The 22,213-nt window shown below is 40.4% G+C and overlaps 1 long non-coding RNA gene across 1 annotated transcript; it reads right to left on the minus strand.

Annotated features, from left to right (window-relative positions):
* Positions 1–2,341: 2,341 nt before the first annotated feature.
* LOC311253790 lies at positions 2,342–21,477 on the minus strand. Its single transcript, XR_014621904.1, has 4 exons — positions 21,389–21,477; positions 19,798–19,906; positions 17,731–17,893; positions 2,342–3,358 (listed from the first exon to the last, which is right to left on the minus strand). It is a non-coding gene; the product is annotated as an uncharacterized lncRNA (long non-coding RNA).
* Positions 21,478–22,213: the final 736 nt, after the last annotated feature.

Below are 22,213 nucleotides of genomic sequence, written 5' to 3' on the forward strand. Positions count from 1 at the left end.
ACAAAAAAACTGTTAAATTTGTCAACCACTTCATTCCTATCAGTAATTGTTATGCCATTGTCCGTAAACAATTCAGGGTAATCTGGTTTGGTTTGTCTTTTTCTAATTATATTATTTAAGGGAATAGTTGTCCAGTCCATCAGCAGGGCAGAGGAGAGCCATTAGCATTGGGCTAAGACAAGCGACAAAAGTAGCTAATTTGGCTAACGTTACATATTTCATGAAAATAACAAATCCCCGAAGCAAAACAACTAATTACCTGTCCAACAGAAAGACAGCAACCTCTGCATCACTTCTGGAAGTGCTACTTTTGGCTGCATTTTCTCTGCCATTGTTCTCTCTTGGTAACTCTGCTGCTTCTTCTTCTGCTGCTGTTTTATGGCTGTTGGCAAACAACTTTAGGTGTGCATTACCGCCACCTTCTGAACTGGAGTGTGGATCTCCTGCTAACTCCATAGCTGTGTCCAAATTCAGGGGCCGCATCCTTCGAAGGCCGGGTCCTTCGGAGAGTCCTTTGACGGTTGCGTCAACCATAGTTAAATTGGACGGTCCAGCCTTCGGCGTATTTCCTGGTTTGCGTCACCAGATGTTCCCGCCCTTACGGTTATGTCATGATTGATGCCGCCCAGGCCCGCGAAAGAGTTTTGACTGAATGGATTTTATGGTTTTCTGAACGTCTAACATTTTGAAAGCGAAGGCTTTTATAGCTTTACTTCCAACGGCATAATGCTAATTTATGCCGTATGCTAATGCATTACCAGGGTCACGTATTTTAACTGAAAGTCCGCTGAAGTTTAACATATCTGGCAATGGATGATCAAATGAGTAAAAACCGAGTATAAACCCAGAACTTACATTTAAATGTCAAGTCCGCGCCACTTGATGTCGCCATTGTTCAGTTTTCCCTCTTCTTTTTTGTGACTGAGCAGCGGCGCACAAAGGATCTTGGGATATGGGAGGCCGCGAAGGATAGTAGCGGTCTGTCCTCCAAAAAGCGGGAGAAGCAGGCTGCATTTGTGGGCTGCATTTGGAGGAGCCTTCGAATTTGGACATCCTTCGCGCAGCGTTGTGATTGGCCTTCAAATCCGCACTTTGAAGGATGCTGCCCCTGAATTTGGACACAGCTCATGTGGACTGTGTTGAATATATCCGGCAACGGTTCTTTAAACTCTGACTGAGAGGGAGGGATTGGTCAGAGATTTTACAGGCCTGCAGCTGCCACAGAGGTATGATTTATTTTGTTTATTTTTCTGAACACATTATGTATGGACTACTCTCAGGATGGAAAGGCCATTTCACCCAGTATAACAAAAAGTGTTTCTGAACAGGATTACCAACTATACCTTTAATATATTCCATATACTTTTTACATTGTTTTTATTATTCTCTAATATTTTATTATAATAACCCTTCTTACATACTCTCATAATATTAGTTAATGCCTTTTTGTATTTCTTATATTTAATCTCCGCCTCTTTTGTTCTATATTTTATGAAGTGCCTATACAGAGTATTCTTTTTCTTACAGGCATTTTGCAGTCCCTTAGTCATCCAGGGGTTTTCAGAATACTTATTCTTGTTACATTGTTTGCATATATATATACATATGACAGCTTTTGTCATACTCATTTTTGAATATGTCTAAAAATAATTATCAGTGTCTTCACAAACTTTCCAATCATAATTAATTAAATCATTCCTAAATGCAGCTATAGTTTCCTCAGATCTTACTCTCCTGTATTTAACTTCATTACACCCCCAGTTCCTATTGTAGTTACATTCATGAATCGCAAAGACAGGCAGGTGATCACTAATGTCATTAAATACATAACATAATTGACTTTTTTGCTTTTCTTTAGCGAATACCCTTTCCATATTTTCTATAAAGATTTCAATGTTTGAACCAGGTTTCCTATACACACAACTGACAATGACATTTTTCTTTTTTTCCAATACATATTTCAATAGTAACACACTCCATTACATCATCCATGATTACTGACATATTGTCCACAACCTTGTGAGGCCTTTGTCAACAAATAGAGCCACGTCTCCTCCAGTTTTGCTCCCTCTATTAATGCAATTAAGTTCCTATCCCTGCAAAACAAAATCTGTACCTCTCTCTTCGTCAAGCCATGTTTCTAAGATGGCTATAATGTTAAAAGGCTTTTTGAACTGCATTAGATATTCTTTTATACTTTGGAAGTTTGCATATAAATTCTACTGTTAAAATGAATAATATTTATCCCATGTTCAACAGTAATATTGTTAAACTGTTTTCTGTATAACAACAGCAACTGGTGTTTGTTTTTAAAAAGATTATGTTCCGGATCTATAACCTGTTCATATTCTATTAAGTTTTGTTCCAAGTTATCACATTGCCTCAATGGGCTTTACAGTCTGTAAAGTGAACGACATCCTCTGTCCTTAGACCCTCGATTCGAGTGAGGAAAAACTTGCCATCTTGATGGGGAAAAAAAAAAAAAAAAGACCCTTTTAACCAGAAAAAAAAGACGACGGAAGAAACCTCAGGGAGAGCCACAGAGGAGGGATCCCTCTTCCAGGACGGACAGTCATGCAATAGATGTCGCATGTACAGAAAGAACAGCAATCACAGTTTACAGGTTGCATTGACAGAAAATCTGATAAAAATTATATATGTAAAGTATGTGGATCCAGGAGACGACTGAGCAGGACAAGGCATCGTCAGGGGGTGCCCGAGCCACACGACCTCCTGTCCACCGTGGTGACCTGGAAGAGGGCAGGCCACACAGGATAATTAGTAGTAGAGAGAGAGATCAGAATGAGGAGGCCTCAAAATTTACAGGAATACAGTTATAAGGAGATAGCGAAACAAGGAGAGGAACGATCCAACGGAGCCCGGGTGTGACAATCCAGATCTGACAGTATGTGGGGCTGTAGGAGCCAGGAGAGGTAGATGGTCTCTGGGGCCTGAGTTCATCAGAAGGGAGCCTGAATGAAAAGAGAGTAGGAGGAGAAAGAGGGGGAGAAAGTGACACAGCTTGCACCTTGTGGGAACAGAAAGAAAAACAAGGTTATAGAAATGCAATGTTAATCAGAATAAGCAGATTATTACTCGTCGGCAGGACAATGTGGCGTCTAATACTATAGCTTACTCACTGAGACTGAGTTGACCCACCGAAGAAGCTAGCAGTCGATGTCAAGGACTAATTAAAGGCCAAGTCAGAAAAAGTGAGTTTTGAGTTTAGATTTAAAGGCGTCAATAGAGCCAGATTGTCTAATATCAGCTGGGAGTTTATTCCAGAGGAAGGGGGCCTGATAGGAGAAAGCCCTGCAGCCAGCTGACTTCTTCTTAACCCTGGGAACCATCAGGAGCCCTGAATTTTGAGAGCGTAGTGCACGAGTTGGAGAATACAGTATAATAAGATCTGACATGTACGACGGGGCAAGGCTGTGTACAGTTTTGTATGTCATCAGCAGCACCTTAAAGTCTGATCTCATATGTATTGGGAGCCAGTGCAGTGAGGCTAAGATTGGTGTAATATGATCAAATTTTCTTGTACATGTTAAGACTCTAGCTGCAGCATTTTGAACCATCTGAAGACCTTTAGTGCTCCCATGTTGAAGACCCGAAAATAAGGCATTGCAGTAATCCAGCCTAGACGAAACAAAGGCCGTGGACAGGAAGGACCTAATTTTGGCCATATTGCGCAGGTGGTAAAAAGCGATCTTGGTAATTTCTTTTATGTGCTGATGGAAAGAGAGGCTAGAGTCAAAAGTAACACCTAAATTCTTAACAGTTGAACTTTGATCACGTGACAGTAACTCTCGACAGTTGTGTTATTTCTCAAAGGGGTGTCTCTGTCGAGGGGGAGCAATGACCAGCATCTCAGTTTTATCCGAATTTAGGAGCAGGAAATTTTCTGACATCCAGCTCTTCACGGCACACAGGCAGGTCTCCAATTTGGCGATTTGAGATTTATCATCAGCTTTGATGGGCACATACAGCTGAGTGTCGTCCACATAGTTCCACATAGTGGAAATGTATTCCCTAACTCTGTATTCCCAAACTCCGAGTATGGAACACCATACTTCACATCAGTAAATATCGATGTAGTACTTTTATATATACAATATAACAATATGCCGTGACCTGTGGTGTCAAATGCAGCACTGAGATCTAGTAACAGAAGCACTGAGGTAGAGTCTAAATCTAAATTAAGTAAGTAAGATGTCCTTTACCACTTTAGTAAGGGCAGTTTCGGTGGAGTGACAGGCTCTGAAAGCTGATTGAAAAGGTTCCAGGAGATTGTTATTAGTTAGGTAGCCTGAAAGTTGCTGGGACACAACTCTTTCTAAGATTTTGGAGAAGAAGGGAAGGTTGGATACTGGCCTATAATTATTTAGAGATCCTGGGTCAAGGTGGGGTTTCTTAAGTAGAGGCTTAACCACAGCAGACTTAAAACTAGCAGGGACAACACCTGTCATGAGCGATAAGTTAACAATATTTAACATTGTAGGTCCCAGTGCTGGCCATAGATCCTTAAACAGTTTTGCCAGAAGGGTGTCCAGGATGCAGGTAGTTGGCTTTGAGGATGAGACAATTTTAGACAATATCTCAGGGGAGATATCTTCAAAATTGTTTAGAGCCGGGGCTAACTGAGAATCGGCAGAAGGCTGTTTTATAATCAACTTTGACGAGGAAGCCAGAGATGATGAATTAATTTTGGCTCTAATATCATCAATTTTATTGCAAAAGAAATCTAAGAAATCATTTGCATTAAAGGATGTACAGCTCACAGACTGTGGTTTTTTGATTAAGTTTAGCCACAGTGTCAAAGAGAAATCTAGGATTGTGTTTATTATTGTTTATTAGGCCAGATAAATATGCTGTTCTAGTGGCATTAAGAGCACGCTTGTAATTAAGTACACTATGACAGCATGCAAGATGAAAAACGACTAATTTAGATTTTCGCCATGCACGTTCCATTTTCCTGCAGGCCTGTTTGAGATCTCGGGTTTCATTAGTAAACCAGGGAGAAGATTTCTTTGGTCGTCTTGTCTTGGTAGAGACCGGTGCCACAGAATCGAGGAGAGAAACGATTACCGAGTTAACTTAATTGGTGAATTTTTCCACAGGCTTTGTCGCAATCGCAAAAGGGGCCAGGACCCCAGCCAATTTATCACAGAGTGTCGCTATGATTGCCGGGCTGATATGACGAGAGGTGGAAACATTTGTGTCATTGATACAGGGACAGGCTAATGACGCTTCAAATGTAATAAGAGAGTGGTCCGACACAGCAGAAGAGACGGAAGCAACATTCAGGGCTGACGCATCTAATCCATGGGAAAGAATCAAATCCAGAGTGTTACCACTGGAATGAGTAGGTTCATGAACGAGCTGAGTAAAGCTAGACATATCGAGCAGACCCAAAAAAGCTTTACTTAGAGCAGTGGTTCTCAACTATTTTCTGTCATGCCCCCCCTAGAGGACAGAAATTTTTTCACACCCCCCCTGAATTGAAATATTATTGAGAACCTGATAATAATTATTCATTTATCTGTATAAACCACTGTATGAGTTGCTGGCACCAGCATTCTGCATACAATCACCTGATTATCAAAATAGATTAAAAACATCTGCATCTCATCTCATCTGTTAACATCTGCAACAACTTCAAACAATTTCCAAGTTTAGTTTATTAACTCAATTTGTAACATTTAAACAAGACTGTGATTCTCAAAACAGAGAAAAAAGCACAAATGATTCACTGGGATGTGCATTTTTATAGACTTAACACATTAACATTCAAAACTTTAAACTGTAAACATTGGTCACTTGTCAGCTTCATCAGCTTATTCCTTTTCAAAAAGGACTTTTTAATTTTTTTTGTGCAACATTTGCAACAATATTGCTTTTTTTTAAACGTTATTTTACTACGCACTGACAAATCTAAACATGTACACACTTATCATCATATGGATGCAGTTAATGTGGGATCCTGACCCACCAAACATCCTGGAAAATGACAAAGTTACATTTTTCTCTTAATTACATAATCACCATCAGTAAACGGGACGCCGTCTGTCACTCGCAGGGAGGGAGGCTGTTTTATGGAGGAAAGATCACTGAAGTCTCGGTCAGTAGGGCTGACTTAGCAGTGATGTTTTTCACCGCGACAAACACTTGCCGAGTTAAAGTTTTTTGCCGGGGACAGACGCCGTTTTTCGGGCAGAAATGTGACGAAGAGTCGGTTGGACCGACAGGCTGACAGACACTTTTCCACATATAATTGCTGTATTTTTTTCCTCATAAGTTGCCAAAGACACGACCAGTTACCACGTTACTGTTGTTTGGTCCTGTAACATTGCTTTGTGGGACATTTCTCTATATTTTATTGAGTGTCGGACCTGTTTAGTTATCACACAGTGAACACCATCAGATCGACAACCCCCCGCTCCCCACCGTCGGCTTATCTGCTCACACTGGTTCGGTTCGCCAATACTGTGCCTCCGATACCTCCGTAGGAGCATCAGAGGCAGAGGGAAATTTCACCCCTCGCCGCATCTGAAACTTTCACACAGAGGCAGATGGGGAGAATTGGCGCAGGATCCCCGCATGCAAACAGCAGTGTGAATGGGGCTACTAATAATGACAGTGGAAAATGAAAATGAAATGAAAGTCCTGACCTGCCTCTCACGCCCCCCCGACACCTCACCGCGCCCCCCACCATTTGAGAAGTACTGACTAGGAGAGTCAGAAGGCTTATTTAAGTGGATATTGAAATCCCCAATAATTAGGATCTTATCTGAACTAGTTACAAGATCTGCAATAAATTCACCGAATTCTTCTAGGAACTGGGAATAAGGCCCTGGAGGTCTGTAGATTACCACCAGGGGAAAGCCTGTTACTACTTGATGGAGATGGTTTTAACACCAGGGCCTCAAAAGAAGTAAATTTAATTTCCTGGTTGGAGCTTAAACTGAAAATAGATAGATGTAGATTAGAGCAACGCCTCCTCCCTGTTTAGAGGCCCGAGCAACATGGGCATAGTTAAAATCAGGAGGGGAGGCTTCATTTAATGGCAGAAAAGTATTAGATTTCAGCCATGTTTCACATAAGCCAATCATGTCCAGCTTATGATCAGTAATCAAATCATTAATCAGTAAGGCTTTGGTTGACAGTGATCTAATATTAATAAAGCCAAGGAATTGGAACAAGGTACCTTTTAGTAGTTAGATTTGGCTGCCTATGCAGGTAGGGATGACGGGATGCCGGGATGCCATTGTGATTAGCTTTGGTATTTTATTATGCGAGACTGTGTAAGGTGCTTGCTAAGACATTTCCCCACTGTCAGAGGTGGAGATCAAGATTAAATTATTGTGGTTTATAGGGGTGTCAACATCTACACGTGTAAACGGGTACGCGGATAATAAATCATAACCGTTTAGAAAAGTTTACGCGTCATTTTTCCTCCTCGTTTATTTCTCACCAATATATAGGCCTATAGTATTTTTAGGGGTGATAATGTTGCCTAAAAGCTTCAGATAAAAACATTAACTAACTATACAATTAAATGTTCCCACTAGTGCAGTTATCCGCATACACAATAGATGCATAGGGCACAATGTTCTGTGATATATAAAAAAAACCCGCGGCCACAGCTATTTGTGTTTTTCAGACCAGCGAGACCACTTAAAGGCAAGACAGCTGCTGTGTAGAATAGGCTGCGGAGGACTTGAGAAGAGCGCGGCGCTCATCTTCTCCATGCGCAAATGTCGTCCTGCTGAAAACAAAAACTGTTAGTTTTTTTCGATTGCTAAGATGCATTGGTCGAAACTGAAGCGACATGTTCAAAACTCTTAACACAGTCTGCAAAACAGAAATGCATGTGGGCTTAACTGTCTCACTGCGTTTGGCCTCATTAGAAAGCATATGTTGGAGCCTATTGATTCTTTGTATTAATTATTTGGAAAATGGTATATGGTAATGGTATAAAATAATGCTAATGATAAGGATGACTATTCAGGATATATATTGTACATGAACTATTATTTATGATCGTTTTGCTGCTCAGGTCCCTCCTCCTAGTCAGGCCATCCTCCTCCTGTGATTAGGGAGAGAGGACAGCTGGTTTGTGCTTTTGTCTGTTTTTTGTGTTGAAGGAGTGAGGAGTGAAACAGTTTATCAACCACTAAATTACGTTTTTTATTTGCTCATTGTCCCAAGTCATATTTCTGTTTATGTAAATAAATTCAAAACTTTTTGTTGAAACTGGAAACATCTCCGCGAGTGCTTATTATTAAGTGAGTCGTGGACCTCCTCCTCAGAAACTAGGGTTTTTTTTACCTTTTTTGAATGCAAGGAAGGAAAGTGGAAAGTCGGCGGATCACTCGCCGACAGATGAAGAAAGCAGCCGGCGGGCCGTGACTAAAATCAGCTGATCGACTATGAACGAATGCGCCGTTGCGCTACAAAGAAACAATCGAACACTATGGAAGGCAAAGTTGTGGATTGTGGATGTGGATTGCAATAAAACGGGGACGTTGGAATGATGTTTAAGAATGAACTTAATGGAAATTAAAGGAATTTGTGTGGTTATTTGTGATGATGTCTGACACACCTGAGACCGCAACTGAGTCTGAGGACATGTTGAAATCGCGCATTGCTTCGCGCAGAGGCAGATTGGGAGCATGCACGAGGAGGACAAATGAAATAAAGGCTTTGATGACTGACGTTGGAAATGTTGATAAAGTCAATGACACATTTGAAGCGTTTAAAGGAGCTGTGGATGAATTTAAAAATGCTCACAAATCTGTGCAAGAGCTCTTATCAGAGGAGGAAAAGGAAAATGATTATTATGACTGGTATGAACCCAGAATAACTAACCTGAATTACTTCATGAAAGATGTTGAAACATGGAAAAGAGAAATTGCACAATCAAAAGTTGGACCACTGGACAGCATATCAAATGTGTCACACAAATCAAAGTCTTCCACTTCCACTGGATCATCAACCTCCAGATCTTCCTCAGTCTCCTCAGAGTTAAAAAAGGCCAAAGCGGAACAAGCTGCTGTGATGGCTCGAGCTGCTGCATTGAAAGAAAAACACACTTTGCAACTGGAGGAAACAAAACTGAAATCAAAGATGGAGCAAATGGAGCTGGAAGCAGACCTCGCAGCATCAACTGCTAAAATAAAAATCCTTCAAAGTGATGAGGTGGATCAGGAAGCTCTGGGTGATGGCATGAAGGAGTATTATGACTCTCACCATGAACCAGAAACAATGGAGAGCAATGTAGAATTTGCACAGTTAGGTGCAATACCCAAAACTCCACTTCACCAAACCATCTTAAGTCTCCACAGACCTCCACCTACAAGGGGTACCAACACACCAGAAAATAAACCTCAAAACAAGAATTTAACTGAAAAACATAAAAACGAAACTGCAAATCATAATCACACCATAACTAATGCTGCTCATGATAACTTGGATGTGGTTATTCAAAGACAAAGACAAATGACTTAGCAGAACTCATTGTCTCACAGCAAAACCTGTCTGTTACCTGCAAGAGAGATTTCTGTGTTTGATGGTAACCCATTGGCATATCAGTCTTTTATCCATGCATTTGAACACTTGGATTGAAGACAAGACTAAAAATAATCAGGACAGACTCTACTATCTTGAGCAGTTTATCTCTGGTTTACCAAGAGACTTGCACATGGGTGGGAGCAGGGGCTATAGTGAAGCAAGACACCTCTTAAAAGAGCACTTTGGGAATGAAATGAAAGTTTCTGGAGCTTACCTGGAAAAAGCCTTGAACTGGACAGCGATTAAAGCCGAGGATGGGAAAACGCTGCATGCATATGCAATGTATTTGAGAGCATGTTGTAATGTAATGCAAGATTTACAGTATTTAGAGGAACTCGAGATCCCATCAAACCTAAGGCGAATAGCATCCAAACTACCCTACAAACTCCGGGAAAGGTGGCAAACCACAGCCTATGAGACACAACAGAGAACTGGCAGGAGAATCAGATTTCAGCACCTTGTGGATTTTGTGGAAAAACATTCTAAGATGCTTTTGGATCCGTTGTTCGGGGACATTCAAGACCAAATGACAACAAAAAAGTCTATCCCAAGAAGTAAAAATGAACCAAAATTAATAAGAGGTAAAAACAGCAGCTTCGCTACTTCAGTAGCAGTGAATACAGAGAAAGCAGGATGCGCTGTAAAACGCACTCTGATCGACCGCCCACATTTCAAAACACAGTCACATGACAACAAGGTTGAATTCTTAAGAAGCCATGGATACTGCTTTGGTTGCCTACTAAAAGGTCATCTAAGCAAAAAAGAAGATTAATGTGTCAAGTTTGTCAAATGAAACATCCTACTGTACTTCATATTCAAAGTGCAAAAGGCCCAAAACAGGAAAATCAACCAAAAGCCACTGCTGAGACAGAAGATAACCCCATAAGCAGTGCTCGTTTCAGCAGGTGATGGAACTGGGGCCGGGAGAGACTGTGCACTTGCGATTGTTCCAGTCAGAGTTAAGGTGGCAAAAGGGAGCAGGTATATTCAGACCTATGCCTTCCTCGATCCAGGCAGCACAGCAACATTTTGCACAGAAAATCTAATGAACCTGTTGAATGCGAAAGGACGCAAAACAGAGATACTTTTGCGAACAATGGGACAGGAAAACCCTGCAGGGACCTATGAGGTCAGAGGACTGGAGGTGGGAGACTTGGAGGGCTGCACATATCTGGACCTGCCGAAAGTTTACACGCAGAACAAAATCCCTGTCTCAAAGGAAAACATAATCACAGAAGCTGATTTGGAGAGGTGGCCTTATCTCAGTTAAAGGAAATTGAGGCAGACATTGAACTCCTCATTGGGACTGATGTTCCTCGAGCAATGGAGCCATGGAAAATAATAAACAGTCATGATAATGGACCATATGCAGTCCAAACCTTACTGGGATGGGTGGTAACTGGACCACTCAGTGTTAATAGTCCTGCAGAACGTGCTGGGCCCATTGCAGTGTCAAGTAACAGAATCTCTGTTGTTGAGTTGAAGGATCTACTCATCAGACAATATAACCAGGATTTCTCTGAGAACATGTATGAGGAGAAAATTGAGATGTCAGTTGAGGATAAACGTTTTATGGAGATTGATTCCAGCTCAGCATTCCTTAAAGATGGCCACTGTCATTTACCACTGCCTTTCAGGGATAAAGACAAGGTCATGCCTGAGAACTATGATACGGTAAAGGAACGCACACTGCACCTTATGAAAAAATTTAAGAAGGATAAGACGTATGCCGAGGAATACACCTCCTTCATGGAGGACATTCTCAAAAAGGGTTATGGAGAGAAGGTTCCACCTCAGCAGCTTCGCAGAGGGGATGGACGGGTCTGGTATATCCCACATGATGGCATCTACCACAAGCGAAAACTCAAACTGAGGGTGGTGTTTGACTGTACATCCTCATTTCAAGGAACGTCTCTGAATAAGGAGCTCCTCCAAGGTCCAGACTTAACAAACGCCCTCATCGGAGTGCTATTAAGGTTTCGCCAAGAACAAACTGCAGTTATGGCAGACATTGAGGCAATGTTTTATCAAGTACATGTTGATGAAAAGGACAGAGACTTTCTGAGGTTTTTGTGGTGGCCAGAGGGTGATATCAGCAAACCGCTTGATGTTTACAGGATGAAAGTTCACCTCTTTGGCGCTGTATCATCCCCGAGCATTGCTAATTTTGCCCTGCGTCAAACTGCTGATGACAACCAGAAGCATTACTCTGATGAAGTTATGAAAACCATCAAAACTAACTTATGTGGGTGATTGCCTCCGATCTGTGGCAACAGCAGACCGAGCCATAAAGCTTGTCAAAGATCTCACTAAAGCCTGCGATCAGTGAGGTTTCACATTGACAAAATGGGTCAGCAATAACTGTGAGGTGTTAGCAAGCATTCCTGAGCATCACAGAGCAAAGGCAGTCAAGGAACTGGACCTGGGTAAAGAAAAGCTGAAAGAACAAATCACAGTCGAGCCTGCACTTGGAATCCACTGGAACACCCACAGTGACACCTTCAGCTTTAAAGTAACTGTCAACAGCAGGCCTGCAACCAGAAGAGGTATACTCTCCACAGTAAGTTCAGTTTATGACCCATTAGGTTTTCTCTCTCCTTTCATCCTGAAAGCCAAACAACTACTGCAAGAGCTCTGCAAATCCAGGTATGGATGGGATCAAGTTATTCCACAGGAATTTGCAATGCCCTGGCAGAGATGGATCGGGGAATTAATTCAGTTACGTGGGTTTCAAGCAGCAAGATGTATAAAGCCTGAGAACTACGACCCAGTGGCGACCGCTGAGCTGCATCACTTCTGCGATGCAAGTGAGTCAGGTTATGGTACAGTAAGCTACCTTAGACTAACAAATCACCAAGGCAAAATCCATATCTCCTTTATATTTGGAAAAGCCAGACTCTCACCTCTCAAGCAGATCACCATACCCAGGCTTGAACTCACTGCAGCAACATTGGCTGCAAAAGTGGATCGGATGCTGAGGAAGGAGCTGCATTTACCACTCACAGATTCAACTTTCTGGACAGATAGTACACCTGTATTGAAGTATATTCACAATCAAACAAAGAGATTTCATACATTTGTATCCAACAGAGTTGCAATGATCCATGATCTCTCTCACACAAGCCAGTGGAGATACATAAATTCAAGAGACAATCCAGCTGACGACGCATCACGAGGATTGCACGTGGAATCTTTCTTAAGATCAAGATGGCTGAGAGGTCCTGAATACCTGGTCAGAGGAAAAAAAGACATGGCCAAAGATCACACAAGGTCTAGGAGAGATATCAGCAAATGACCCTGAGGTGAAAAAGGAGGTCACAGTTAACAGTGTGGAAAAGGAGATCACAGTTAACTGTGAGGATTGAAAACCAACATCCGATATGCACATTAATCAAGTATCACTCATCATGGAACCGACTTCAGAGGTCTGTAGCCTGGATATTGAAGGTGAAAAAACTACTTAAATTGCTAAGTCAGCTAAGAAGGAGTCAGACACACTGCCTGGTGAGTCAGCTATCCACCTGGAGATGGCAAACTTCCTAACCACAGACTCATGCATAAATGCTATACGCAGATTCATCTGCAGGAGAGGAGCAGTTATAAGTATCAGGACGGACTGTGGGACAAACTTTGTCGGGGCCCAAAGGGAACTACAAGAAGCTTTGAAAGAGCTGAATCATCAGAAGATTCAAAACACCCTTTTAACAGAGGGAGTAAAATGGACTTAACCCTCCTTTGTGAGCCCACCACGGCGGAGTCTGGGAAAGACTGATCAGACTAGTCAAAAAGATCCTCACATCTGTTCTAAAACAACAAACGCTGGACGATGAAACTCTATCAACAGCACTGTGTGAGGTAGAAGCCATCCTGAATGACCGACCGATAACTACAGTGTCAAGTGAACCCAATGATTTGGAACCACCAACCCCAAACCATTTGCTCCAACTGAAAGCGAAACAACTATGCCACCAGGAGATCATTATTCAAGGAAGAGGTGGAGACAAGCACAGTACCTTACAGATCTCTTCTGGAGATGGTGGACAAAAGAGTATCTTCCTCTCATGCAAGAAAGAAGTAAGTGGAAGAGCATAAAAAGGAACTTGAGTCCTGGAGATCTGGTCATCATTGTTGATAACACAGCACCAAGGAACTCATGGATTATGGGCCGTGTTGTAAAGACATTTCCAGATGCCAAGGGCTGTGTGAGAAGTGTTTTGGTTAAAACCAAAAGCAGTGCGATTCAACGACCAATAGATAAGCTCTGTCTTCTAATGGAGGCAGCAGGATAAATGGAGAGAGGCCGTGATTTTCCAGCCTTCACTATGGACCGTTTCAGATATTCTGACACGATTATGAACTTTGAGAAGACAGATAGTCATCATCAAGTAACTGAATGGACTTTGAATTTAAAGAGCATAATTAATTTCCCTTGTGTAATTGTTCTATTTTGGCTCCTTTTGAATCTTATTTATGTAATTGTTTTGCTAAAGCCAACAATTAGGGGCCGGGATGTTGGAGCCTATTGATTCTTTGTATTAATTATTTGGAAAATGGTATATGGTAATGGTATAAAATAATGCTAATGATAAGGATGACTATTCAGGATATATATTGTACATGAACTATTATTTATGATCGTTTTGCTGCTCAGGTCCCTCCTCCTAGTCAGGCCATCCTCCTCCTGTGATTAGGGAGAGAGGACAGCTGGTTTGTGCTTTTGTCTGTTTTTTGTGTTGAAGGAGTGAGGAGTGAAACAGTTTATCAACCGCTAAATTACGTTTTTTATTTGCTCATTGTCTGAAGTCAACCCGGAGAATATTTCTGTTTATGTAAATAAATTCAAAACTTTTTGTTGAAACTGGAAACATCTCCGCGAGTGCTTATTATTAAGTGAGTCGTGGACCTCCTCCTCAGAAACTACTCTGACCTTTTTTGAATGCAAGAGTAGCCATAACAGCATATACAAAAGGAGTGGCTTCTGATTCTTTTTCCTGTGCAAGTATGGATCAAAGAGCAGCGGGCAAAGTTGGTAGAGAGAGAAGAGCAGCCAGGAGAGGAAGGAGTTTAGTTTTATCTCTTACTGTAATTTGTATTCTACCCCTGGAATTCTGAGATTCTGCATTATTCTGTTTACGTAATCTTTATTTTTTGTATGGTCCTGAAGTACTTATGCAAAAGCACAAATGTTCTTGAATAAATCTCTGCATTCCTGATTCAGTGTTGTTGCAATATATTACAGCATATACTATAATTTAGAACCATTAAAGTGCAAAAGATCCTATATAAAATACTGATTTACCTGACAAAAATCATTCAAACTTGAAATATAAGATGTATTTGATGTAATGTTCTTTGTTGTTAGTATTTTGCCGTTCCGTTTGTTAAGAGTGATTGTGTGTGTTGTGAGACACACTTTTGGGCATGAGATTAACTGTTGAGCTGAGCTGCAAGATGGAAATGCAGACTGTGTTAAGAGTTTTGAACATGTCGCTTCAGTTTCGACCAATGCTCCTTAGCAATCGAAAAAAAATTGTAATGGCTTTTTATTTTAGCCTTTATTGTTACGTGTTGTTGTATACATTATATTGTTGGTTGGTGTTCTGTGTCGGCTTTTTACGACCTGATCACATATCCTCGCGTCTAAAGAGGAGGAAAAAAACATCCCCCCCCGGACAGTTTTAGTGAATAATTGTGAGATTCCCCCTCTACTTTTTTAGCTTTGTGGATATAAAGGTGAAGTTTTTTCCTCTCACTTCAGCATACTTTGGCTTCTTTTTTAGTTTCTTTCTATCGCCAATTCCAGATTACTTTTACTATGAGACGTATTAAAATTCAGAGGCAGCTTCCGTTGCGAGAGAGGGATGCAGTTTGAACTATAAGTTTAAAAACAAATTGTACAACTGTGAGAAATAGTTAAAACAATGATTAAAGAAGAAGGTTAAACCTTTTTCAGCTTTCACTCACGTTTTCTTTTCTGTCAAAATGATAGATTTTATTTTCAACTCATTTTACTTTCTGTCATAAGTAGGCCTAAGCCTTAAAATGTTAAATGAAGCTCTGTGATTTATCTGTTATGTTGGCTTTAATTTAGTACCTATTTGAAATAGGTCTACAAGAATCAAATCAAATCAAATTTTATTTGTATAGGCCAAATTCACAAATCACAGTTTGCCTCAGAGGGCTTTACAATCTGTACAGAGACGACACCCTCTGTCCTTCGACCCTCGATTCGAGTGAGGAAAAAGCTCTTTTAACAGGGTTAAGAATAACAGAATAACGTTGAATAAACGTTTTTGTCTGATAACTACTGGAATGGCTTTGATTTAATGGGATTAGGAGGCGGTTGAATGGAGGCAACTGCGATAGAAAGAGATCATAAATCTCAGACGTGTAACCGGGTACACGTCGGTTAGAAGCCCCGCGCATATTTAGAGCATGATTCAATGAGAGAGTGGCGGGGGAAGGTGACAGTCTCAATGTTGCAAACTAGGGTATCAGTCTGGTACTCTGCACTACAATACCATGTTAACTAGACTCCACACCAGCATTGACTGTATCGCTAGCAGGCTCTCTAGTCACCTGTGACCTGCCAAATGCTACATCCCTGATGTCAAACCTGCATCAAACACCTGTCTATATTGCTAGACAAAGCAGCAGCGCCGACTCCAGTAGGATGAAGGCCATCTGCTCTCAGACCACAAAACCAGTGGCTTGCTCCCGCGCCTTCCACGCCGCGACCGAGCAGGGACAAATTCCACAGCAGCTGCCGACGAGACTAAGCTAGTGCTAAGGCTAGCAGGCCTGCTATCAGGGCTGGGGCTAACACTATCTGCAGTGCCCGTGTTTCTAACTGAGAGAAGCTGTTCTAGCTCACGGACACGTCTCTCTAATAGAGACACCCTATCTGCAACTGCAGAACAGTCAGCACAAGCCATCGTAACACTTGTTTGTCGAGGCTGTGTCGACTGCGGTGAAAGGCAAAAAGCAGTGAGCTAGGCTAAGCCTAGGAAGCTAACCGGGCAGTAACAGACTACCCAGTAACAGAAAAGCGGTTCGACAAAGTACGTACAAGTTATAAAGTCTAACGTTAGCTGCAGTACAAAACCAGTTTGACTATGAAATACTCAGAAATCGAAGAAAAACAGCCAAGATGGATAGAGAAAGAGAGAGACACAGTAAACAACAGCTTTCGATCTCACAGAAGTCCCGGTATGCGTCACAGGCAGCGTAAATATACTACTCTTACTCAGGAATTTCTCAGATTAGAGGTTGGGAAGAGCTAAGAGTGAAATGTAAACAGGAAGAAGACCTGGAGTGTAATTTTGAAGAAGGGGATCATTGTGTACTAGTAGTCAGTGTTTTTCTTTTAACTCTAGACATAAAATTACACAATACAATCTTATTCATAGAACATACTATACCCCTGACAGACTACATAAAATGTCTATAGTCAAAGTGCTTAATGATATTACAGGACTAACCATCCCCGCAGAGCTAAGAGTAATTCTCCTGGGTGACACATCTATGTTGAAAGTCAATAAAAACCAACTCAAATTTATTAGAATTGCCCTTATTACAGCCAACAAATGTATAGCTATGCATTGGAAAGATGTATTAGCATCATGCATACCAGGTGAAAAGACTATGTATAATTTGAAGGGTAAACCTGGAGAGTTCCAAAAGATCTGGGGTGGTTTTCTACCATATGTGGACACGGAGTCCACAATACAGTAATCCTCTTATATTTAAACAATGTCATGTGATTGTTAAACATGCTTATTCATCATTTGGTGCTGTTTCTAGCTTTATTTTTATTTGTCTTAATTTTTTTTTCTACCTCTCCCTGCCATTTAATCCCTCTCTGCAACAGTTGTGTTTTAGGCTATATATGTTTGTTTGTTTGTTTCTTTCTTTCTTTCTTTTATGATATACTGAAGGCTTGTATTTATTCTTACTAATCTGACTTGGTACACACTCTGTAGGAATGTATGGTCGGACCTGTGGGGATGGGCTGATCTGGTACCTATTTGTCATATTGTTGTACATTGCCCTTTCATTCAGCTCTAGGGTTGTTAAAAAATCTAATAAAGATATTGTTGAAGAAAAAATTTAACAATGTATATAACTATAAAGCAGTATAGTAACTGAAACTCTTACCACCATGTTTTCCCTCTCCACTTGAATGCAAACAAAAATGTAGAGCATGAGGGGTGGTAAGAGCTTCTTCCCCTCTGGGCTTCGTCATCATCAATCAAATCTCCACTGCATTCAACTACAAAGTATCCTTTGCAGAATGAAACTCGGGTGAATAAACCACGTCCTGTAAGAAAAAAATTAAGGACAAAAAAAACAAATTATGTCCACTACAATTGTTTTTTGATCTGTAGCTAAATGTATAAAAACACACACTGTAGATAAAGAACGAGAATTTATGAAAAAGTGGTAGTGGTGTGCTCATGCCCTGTCTTTATACTGTCAAACTAAATAAAATGCTGGAGCTCTTAAAGAATAGGGTCAACATGAGAAAAAAAAGCAATGGAGCAGGACAAAAATACTTGAGTTGGATTTAAATGCCTCTGTTCAAAACATGGCTACTTATGGAACGATAAAACACTGCCCTGTTTCAACCTAAAAGGCATTCATCAGGGTACAAAATGGTGAACAGAGGGCAAAAATGTTTATAACCTTGGTAAGGGGGGCCGCCTAATCCTGACTGAGTGAATACCAGAGGTGGGAATTGTGGAGTCATCACATCATCTCCATGCCCTGTATTTGTTCTTTTCATGCACTAAACCAGCTGAGTCCAATCAGCACAGCTCTTCAGCCAGGAAGGTGAGCTAATTAGTGAATGCACCTGGTTCAGTGACTGAGCAGAACAAATACATGGCATGGAGATGACTTGATGACTCCACAATTCCCACCTCTGGTGAATACAGGAGGCTGACATCAGGACATCCCAATACAAGTCACGTTTAAGACGACACGCCTCCCCCACATGTTCTTCCTGTACAGTACATCCTACACTTATAAGAAATACCCAAACATTAAATTGCATCCATTATTATATCCATCACAAGAACACATTCCTGTACCTTGCCATGTTTTGAATAAAGGATTTTAAATCCATTTTTATCATTTTTATCTTCCACTTCCTGCTTTTTCCCTTTTCAACATTTAAGTTCACTTCATGGCTGCATGATTGAGATGTGCTGCCAACTGCCAGCTATTAAGGTGACCCTGCTGGTATACGGTTCAGCCACGCAGCTGCTGCTGAGGTGATACATGCAGGCAGTGCATCACCTCAGCAGAGGGAGGAGGACAGGATGAATGGCTGTTACTGTATGACGTCTGTATTCTGTATCCTTTCTAAACTTTACTCAATATTACGATTTCAAGAATATGTATTTATTTTACCGACATTTTGACTAATTTCTAGTGATATATTAGTTTATATAGTGGTTTTTCCTGCTGTTAGCTTTACTGTTGCTGCTCTAGAAACAACATAATGTAACATAAAAATTCATAAAAAATTATCATCATCTGTTTCTGAATCTATTCTTGGAAAAAGAAAATAGTAAGCAAAAGAACTGATAAGGAGTATATGTACTGATAAGAAATGTATCACCACTTGTCCATCTATACATCTAGATAGACAGCCAGATAAACAATAACACATTTAACACTAACAACAATAACATTTATTCTCAGCAACAGGCTGCTCCTCCCTAAGTGCAAAACAAACAGACTCAAAGACTCCTTTGTCCCACGAGCCATCAAACTCTATAACTCTGCACTTGGTGGGAGGGGGAGGAGTAGCAGGAGAGTGGGGAAGGTGCATTCAACATGACCTGAACACCTAGATCTGTAGTGCTGTAAATGTGCAGTAACTACAATAACTGTACAATATCTCTGTGCAATAACAACAATAACTGTGCAATATCTACTGTGCAATGTACCATTTTTCTTATATTATTATATTTATTATATTTTTGTATTTATATATTTATACTTGCACTGTACCTGTCCTACACACAACTGTGCTCTTTTTGTGCTTTTACTTCTACTTTTTGTCTATTTGAACTCTGTGTGCTTTTCTTTTCTTTTTACTTTTTTACTGTACTGTCGGTCTTTGTGATGCTGCTGGAACCTCAATTTCCCTGAGGGAACCTTCCCAAGGGATAAATAAAGTACAATCTAATCTAATCTAATCTAACACCATCTTACCTTTCACTGCATTGATGTACTTCACCTCCAATCTCCATGTTTTGTCAGTCTTTAAAACAACATGGTGACAGGCATCTTTAAGAAGACTGATCCTTGGTGGCATTTCAAACTGCAAAGAAATTAATAAAAAATGAGATAGCTTAGGCATCACTTCTAGTTAAATTAGATTACAGGGTTTTAAACAATATGTTACCTGAGTAACATATGGACTCTTCCCCTTAGCAAACTGAGAAACAGGAAGTGCAAACATTCAATTTTTACCATCTCTCTCCACCTGCCACTTTTGAAGCATTTAAACTGATGACGAGACTCAAACAACAGAGTACTTGGTCTTCTGTTCTTTTTATTGTGCTATGCCAACTCAATTTCTGTTAAATCCAACCTAAACTTAGTTGTGAAATATTGAGTTTATCGTGTAATGAAATCAATCAGCACAGTCGAGTCTAGATCAGGGTAAACCTTTTCAGACGCACCTTCCAACAATCGCCCAGTAGTCTATCTTAATTAATCCAAAGCAATTTATTGCGATCCCAAACGAACTCCATAAATCAGGATGCACAATTCCAAACGATCAACCAATGGATAATCAACAAATGAAACGAAACTGATAGTAAACTGATGGTATTCGGTGGTTAAAAAACTGTATGATCACCCCGTCCATGTCCAAGGGAAATCACTTCCTGCTTTCCCGTTTAAACACACCTGACAATTAATCATCAAGCCACAGATGATACCATAAGCAAACCATAGGGGGAACAATCATTTCAACTAACCAAGGCATAACACTGTTTCATGAAAATATGTAGCCTACAATAATATAATAATTCTAAACATAAAAATAAAACGCATAAATACCAGTATTCAAACAGAAACATTTCATATATGAGCAATATGGCTCCAACAGTAGGTTCCCTAGATCCTTCATTTAACATATTGCTCGTTTATTATTTTCTTCTATGATATAAAGATATATATTCTCTGAATTTGATTTCCACTGGCATGATTTAGGTTACACGTCCACTACGTTTTTAAGTAACATTCCAAGCAAAACCTGGCTTGCTACACTGCTTAATAACTATAACCAACCAACATTAAAATCGTTCGAAATTAACTGCGCCTTGTCTGAAAAGCATGGCTCTAAAAACTTTGCCTGCTTCAACATGGTTGGATTATCGTCGCCCACATAAGCATGACTTCAGGTTAAATTTGGATCGAGTCAAGTGCATTGTGCTGCGAAACCAATCACCCATCCCCCCACACCAGGTGTGATGGACTCGATGAATATGGCCGCTATACTCCTACCCTGGCACAGATAAAAAAGAAAAATAAATAAGATAACTGACACCCGAACATGCAAATGACCTTAATTTTAACGAGTCAGTCCACCATGGTACCCGAAAACTCTGATAACTGTCTTAATTAGCTGACTGTTAACTCTAGCAAGTGCTAATTAGTGATACACCTGTGTTCGGCTAGCGACCCTTAAACAAGAAAGCCGACAGTTTTAGTAAATAAATAAATGACTACACAACGCATCAAACTGTCATGGCATTACGCTACTGTATATCTCAAGAAAATACTGAATACTTACTGAACACGCCGCTTGTTTACCCTGTTTCATCGACTTCAGCGGTGGCACGGAGCTGTTGCTGTGGCTCGGAGTTGTTACGCTGGCGGTTGTATGACAGCCAACTTCCGGTCAGATTTCACATTAAAAGCATACCGGCGGAAGTCACAATGTAATGGCGATTTAACGAAGGAAAGGTAACGTGCTACTCAGCAAATTAAATGAATAATATTTTTTTATTCAAAGAAACTTCTTCCAGTTGACCCGCATGCCTTTGGGTGAACACTAGTTGAGATTTAATGAGCTTTCTTCAACAGTGGTTTTCTCTTTGCCACTCTACAATAAAGCTTTGACTGATGAAGAACCCAGGCAACAGTTGTTGTATACCGAATTTTCAGCTTTCCCCCATTTCTGAAAATGTTTCTTTTTTTGTATATTTTTTTATATATAAGAGGAAAACATCCAAAGGGGTGAATAATACAAATCCATATACAGTATATATACATATTTATGTGCATAAGCGTGAGTTGAAACAAACAAAAGATCAAAAAACAAAATATAAAGGATTCATTTTACCACATTCACAAAGTACATTCAAGGTACATACAGTATTACCTGATCCTTGATACTATCAATTAACAAGTATACATTAGGACAGACCTGGAATGTTAATGCTCAAGGAGAATTATAGTTGAATCTTAGCTTTATCATCTGTCTTTCTTATTAATTAACCTGATCAGGGCACAAGATGAAGAGTAACAATCCACAAAATTAAGCGTGTTTGGTGACTGAACTGTATCTTGTATTTATCCACTGTACAATAACACAATGCCATATACAGTCCTCTAT

The sequence above is a fragment of the Pagrus pagrus genome (genome assembly GCF_965226575.1).
Source record: "Pagrus pagrus genome assembly, contig: HAP1_SCAFFOLD_45, whole genome shotgun sequence".
NCBI classification, from domain to species: domain Eukaryota; kingdom Metazoa; phylum Chordata; class Actinopteri; order Spariformes; family Sparidae; genus Pagrus; species Pagrus pagrus.